At 36.5% G+C, this 5936-nt stretch overlaps 1 long non-coding RNA gene across 1 annotated transcript; it reads right to left on the bottom strand.

The window, feature by feature from the left end:
• Positions 1 to 3650: 3650 nt before the first annotated feature.
• LOC131931230 (uncharacterized) lies at positions 3651 to 5409 on the bottom strand. Its single transcript, XR_009384260.1, has 3 exons — positions 5339 to 5409; positions 5064 to 5155; positions 3651 to 3775 (listed from the first exon to the last, which is right to left on the bottom strand). It is a non-coding gene; the product is annotated as an uncharacterized LOC131931230 (long non-coding RNA).
• Between the last annotated feature and the right edge of the window lie 527 nt (positions 5410 to 5936).

The raw sequence follows: 5936 nt of genomic DNA, 5'->3' as shown, positions 1-5936 counted from the left end.
CTTTTTGGATTTGCTTCCATAGCCTTTGTCCCACCTAGAACAAACTACAATGCAGCAGTTGTTTGATTTTAGAGTTGCTGTTCCCAACCGTGAACTCTCCCGACTCGACCACGCTGACCCCTCTGAGAAATACTAAATCCCTTCATATTTTAGTAGAATGTAATATTTAAACACGGTTTTGGGATGAAAAACATCGTAATATCAACATCATTTTGAATAGTATTACATTTTTTAAACATTCACTTAACACATTTCATTCGCAGATACTCGAACACATCACTTGCAATCTATAGCTTTGGTTTCAGTTTCACTAACCCCCCCCTCCCTCATTACAACTCTCAAATGTCACACGTGTCATTTAATGATGAAATATTAATCAATAATCAGCGGTATCGTTACTCTACAGAGCATTGTTTTCTCTATAAATATCACAGCCATTTGTTTTATTCTCTACTCTCATGATATGCCTCGCTACTTACACTGCTTGTGTACAGCTTTCATTCAGACTTTTATAAACAACAACATGTAAGTTAGCCATTTTTGTTCTACAATTTGTGTTAAAGATTTAGAAAAAAAAAATATTTTCAAAATTAAATATATATTTATGACAAAATATTTGTAAATAAATAAAGGTTTATATAATTATTATATTGTCCACTTGTTAGTTATTCGTTCGAAATGTAGTGGACACAACAAGTAAAGTTAAAAGTAAAGTTCCCTTTCAAACCTGACGGTCTATGGGGGAATTGAAGTAGAATTCACTTGTTTCTGTGGCTTCGGCATATGAAGAGATAGTGTGGTCAGCACTATGCCCAGCCGCCTTTACTTTTCTTAACTGAGTTAGGTAGGCCTACCCATCAGAGTTGGGTGGACTCAGGGACGTTCTACTGACTAGACCACTCAGTCCCGACACCACAAATAAGACTAAAGATATTTGCGCTAAAACTCAGTGGCTTGTGATCTCTAGTAGAGAGTTAACTGCCCCTACTTCGTTAATAGTCAACATACGGTGTAAAATCAACCAACCGCGAAGTGACACTTCACACACCACTGCCCTCTGATCGCTAGCTTGTGTTGTAAAAAACATTTTGTAAAGGCGAAAAATATTTTTCTTTTCTAAACGGAAACTATTTTTTGAAAGAAATAATCCTGTTTTTACCAGCTTTTATTTAGTTGGCTCAATCTATTTGTTTGTTTGTTTGTGGATTTCAGGCAAATCTTGTAACTCAAAATTGATCTACTTTTAATGGAACTTTCTCGTTTGTTTTTCTACGTTGTGTTTAATTAGAGACACAATTTTTCAAAATTACAACATTCAAGTTAATAGAGGATACCAAGAGAAAAAATGTCTGTGCGTCTAGTCTGTGTGTCTGTTTCTGTGTATCTGTGTGTCTATGTGTCTGTGTGTCTGTGTCTGTGTGTCAGTCTGTCTGTCCGCCCGTCCGTCCGTCTGTCTATCTGTCTGTCTATGTCTGTCTATGTCTGTCTGTCTGTCTGTCTGTCTGTCTGTCTGTCTGTCTGTCTGTCTGTCTGTCTGTCAGTCTGTCTGTCTGTCTGTCTGTCTGTCTGTCTGTCTGTCTGTCTGTCTGTCTGTCTGTCTGTCTGTCTGTCTGTCTGTCTGTCTGTCTGTCTGTCTGTCTGTCTGTCTGTCTGTCTGTCTGTCTGTCTGTCTGTCTGTCTGTCTGTCTGTCTGTCTGTCTGTCTGTCTGTCTGTCTGTCTGTCTGTCTGTCTGTCTGTCTGTCTGTCTGTCTGTCTGTCTGTCTGTCTGTCTGTCTGTCTGTCTGTCTGTCTGTCTGTCTGTCTGTCTGTCTGTCTGTCTGTCTGTCTGTCTGTCTGTCTGTCTGTCTGTCTGTCTGTCTGTCTGTCTGTCTGTCTGTCTGTCTGTCTGTCTGTCTGTCTGTCTGTCTGTCTGTCTGTCTGTCTGTCTGTCTGTCTGTCTGTCTGTCTGTCTGTCTGTCTGTCTGTCTGTCTGTCTGTCTGTCTGTCTGTCTGTCTGTCTGTCTGTCTGTCTGTCTGTCTGTCTGTCTGTCTGTCTGTCTGTCTGTCTGTCTGTCTGTCTGTCTGTCTGTCTGTCTGTCTGTCTGTCTGTCTGTCTGTCTGTCTGTCTGTCTGTCTGTCTGTCTGTCTGTCTGTCTGTCTGTCTGTCTGTCTGTCTGTCTGTCTGTCTGTCTGTCTGTCTGTCTGTCTGTCTGTCTGTCTGTCTGTCTGTCTGTCTGTTGTTTTTTTCTTCGAGATTTTATTCTATTTTAAAAAGTTTAAGAATTTAAAAAAGATTAAAATTCATATCTATATCCCGAGTTCCCATCTACTGTTTTTTTTTATATAAGAATATTCGAGAAAGTTTAGGGGAGATCACTCCCGGTTTATTTTATCCTATGACTTTTTTTCCGTTCACCGAGATAGACACGCCTCTGTCGCATTTGGGTGCAGTAAGGAAGTGGTCGCACTACACCTAACAAAGAAGTTCACACATGCTGCTGCTGCCATTGGTCATATATATATATATATATACATATATATATATATATATATATATATATATATATATATATATATATATATATATATATATATATATATATATAAAGAGAGAGAGAGGGGGGCAAACATTTTTTTGCGAAGTGGCCCATTTTTTGTTTTTCCACTGGGTAACATCAACGATTAATAATTGAAAGTCATGTCTATGTCCCAAGTTAGCATTCCTTGAAATGTTATTTAAGGATATTCCAGACCGTTTAGAGAGATCACACCCGATTTATTTTTAAAGAAAATAATTTAAAAACGTTTTTAATGCACTTTTACTTTCTCGTATACAGAGTATAGATGAAGTATTGTAATCGTGCACAAAAATCACATGAAATTTTGACAGCTTTCACCGATGTAACCTCAGTACTTCATCACATACAGAGTATAAGGAACTTTGTTTAATCGTTAAAAAATTCTAAACCTAGATTTATCAAAATTTCAGCGTTTTATGCGTATACGAGAAAAAAAAACTGGGTTTTGTAATTCTGTCCATGGTGTATGTGTATGTGTGTCTGTAAACACGATAACTTAAATTCCATTACAGCTAAGTAGATGCTAAGTAGATATAAGTATTATATCAAATTTGTATTTCTATATTTACCTTTTTACCTATTTCCGATAACCGGAAGTCAGACTTATACTACTTTTAGTTGTTCAAAAGACTATAACCTGAGTACTATTTCACATAGATAAACTAAGTTTAATCTATATTTAAAAGAACTAATGTTTTGCCTTCTGTCAAATTGTAAGTAATTTCCGTTGAATGGAAGTAATATTATACGTTATTTCCGATTTCTCAAAAAACGCATGTGAATGTATTATGTACTAATAATATTTCGCATTTGCCATTTACTTAATGTGCAATTATTTTTTTCTACAAGATTCTTTTCTATTTTTAAAAGTTTAAGTAATTAAAAATGGATTAAAAATCATGTCTTTATCCCGCGCATCCCCCGTTGTGTTATTTAAGAATATATGAGAAAGTTTAGGGAGATCGCTACTGGTTTATTAAAAGAATGCGACGGTACACTTGTATAAATATCAACAACAATTTAATTATTTGAAGTTATATATTATTTTATTTTCCATGCTAGATACATCTCAGTGTTTTAAAGATGTGAAGGAAATTCATTTCTCCAGAGAATATTATTGCCTGTCTACTGTGCAGTGATAAAATGCCTTTCCATTTACATTCGAACAGTAACACCTTTGAGGCCAAATGACATTTGTGTTTCCGATAGTGAAGAGCTGATAAAAGAATCAATACAAAAACAAGATCTTCAGTATAATCAGCAACATATTCTTTGATGCCTTATCTTATTAGTTCTAGACAATAATATTTTATGAAACAAGATGAAATAGAATGTTTTTATATCCATGAAAGAAAATATGGTGTTATTATTTTAAAATGTTTATAAGATTGAAATATCGAAACATTTTCAACCCCGGTAATTTTTTTAGTGAGTAAAATTGAGAAACACGGCTAGAAGCACACAAGAATAGCTAAAGTGCAATTACTTGAGATTTGTCAGTAATTAATCCCATTATTCGTCAAGTGTACATTTTTCTGCATTTCTTGAAACGTATGCTTTTGTTATATTGTGTTTTAAAATGACCAAATTCAAAATGTAATTACAACTGTGATTCTAGTATGTTGACTTACTGTGTTATCATTTAATATTAAGTGCCTGAAAGAATTCTATGTACTGTGAGTAATATTAAACTACGAGCTGACTCGTGACGTAGTATACGCCGCCATCTAGTTGTTTTATTTTCAGCTTATCACCAATTCATAATTTGTTAATTCAACACTACCATCTCCTCCCCCCCCCCTACCCCTCCCGCCCAGTGAACGCATTCACAGACAAAGAAAAGATCAATCATAAATTGTTACTTCCCCTTCGTTTCAAATCGTTTAATACTAATAAATCTGCCCCTAACCCGGCTCTCCAATTGTACACATACGGGGTGAACCACAGCTCACCTGACAAATGGGAATGAGGGTGATGGCTAAGCTGTGTGGTGTTTTTTAATGTCTCTACGAAGAGAATTATATATACGAGCCAACCCGGCGTATCATACGCCGCTATTTAGTTATTTTATTTTCTACTTTTTAGTAATTCATAATTTGTGAATTCGAGAGTACCAATGATGCAACTGAAGATATTTGCTTTAAAACACTATCAGCAGCTAGTTAAAAACGATAATCCCCCTCAACCCCCCCCCCCCCCAATGAAAGTTACCTCCCCTAAGTTTAAAATCATTTAAAACTAAATTATCTGCCCTTAATAGCCGTCACTAAACCCGGCTCTACGATTGCAAACATTTAGCGTGAACCACAGAGAGAAAGAGAGGGGGCTGCTAGGCGCGCTTACAGCTTGGTGTTTTCCTTGGTCTCCAAGAAGAGAATTATATATATAGATAGATACGACTTTACATGAAACATACCAATTTATGCTAAATTAAAGCATACTTTTCAGTTGTAAAAATAGAACAATTTAATACAATGAAGTTATAAGAGAAGTACGCTACATACTTGTCCTTCTTTCTCGCAAAGGGCTCCTGTGGCTGGACTCACGCCGCAAAGTGTGAGTAACATCAGGATGAGAATAATTTTCATGTTGATATCTAGTGGATGATAGTTTACAGAACTTCATTTAGCACTAAAGTTATTGAGCAAAATACAACTCCTATATCTAGAACTAGGGGTCAGCTTTTTACAGACTGAGAACGTCAACCGATTTCAAATATTTTCGGAAGAAATTGAGTATCTACGCTTCGGTCACTAGTAAAATCTATGTAAAATCTTACCTGGCTGATCAAAATCTCTGACGTCTCGAATAGAATGTAAAGATCGTGTAATGGGGTGCCCAAGGTTCCACTATAAATACCCTCAAGCCTGATCGTTTATTCAAATTAGTACGCCAACCAGCATTGGTGTTAACTTAGCGTGTCAAGTTACTATGGTAATTAGGAATGGATTGGCTGTGTCCAAGGGTTCCTGGGCATTTTTTAAAGGGCCCCCGACCCCCAGGGTTCTTTAAAAAATAATTTTTAATTTCGCAATGGCGGCGCCACGGGAGCGTCCGATTTTTCTCTATTTACGGTATATAAAAATAATAAAAGTGAATTGCAGTGACACCGTTCATCCGATAGGCATGAAACTTTGGGGAGTTCACAATAAAACTCTAGGGAAGGGTTCTGTAAAAAATATTTTTTAATTTCGCAAGGGCGGCGCCACGGGAGGGTGCGATTTTTCTCTATATACGGTATATAAAAATTAAAGTCGATTTTGGTGTGACACCGTTATCCGATAGACATGAGACTTTGAGGGAGTGGATTAGAACAATTTAGGAAAGGGTTCTGTAAAAAAAATCCTTTTTTAATTTCGCAAGGGCGGAGCCACGGG

Source organism: Physella acuta, unplaced genomic scaffold (assembly GCF_028476545.2).
Source record: "Physella acuta isolate Inbredline_101_S28 unplaced genomic scaffold, ASM2847654v3 ptg001920l, whole genome shotgun sequence".
In the NCBI taxonomy this organism is placed as follows: Eukaryota; Metazoa; Mollusca; class Gastropoda; family Physidae; genus Physella; species Physella acuta.
Note: the sequence above shows the minus strand (reverse complement) of the source record. Positions and strands in the feature narration are given on the sequence as shown.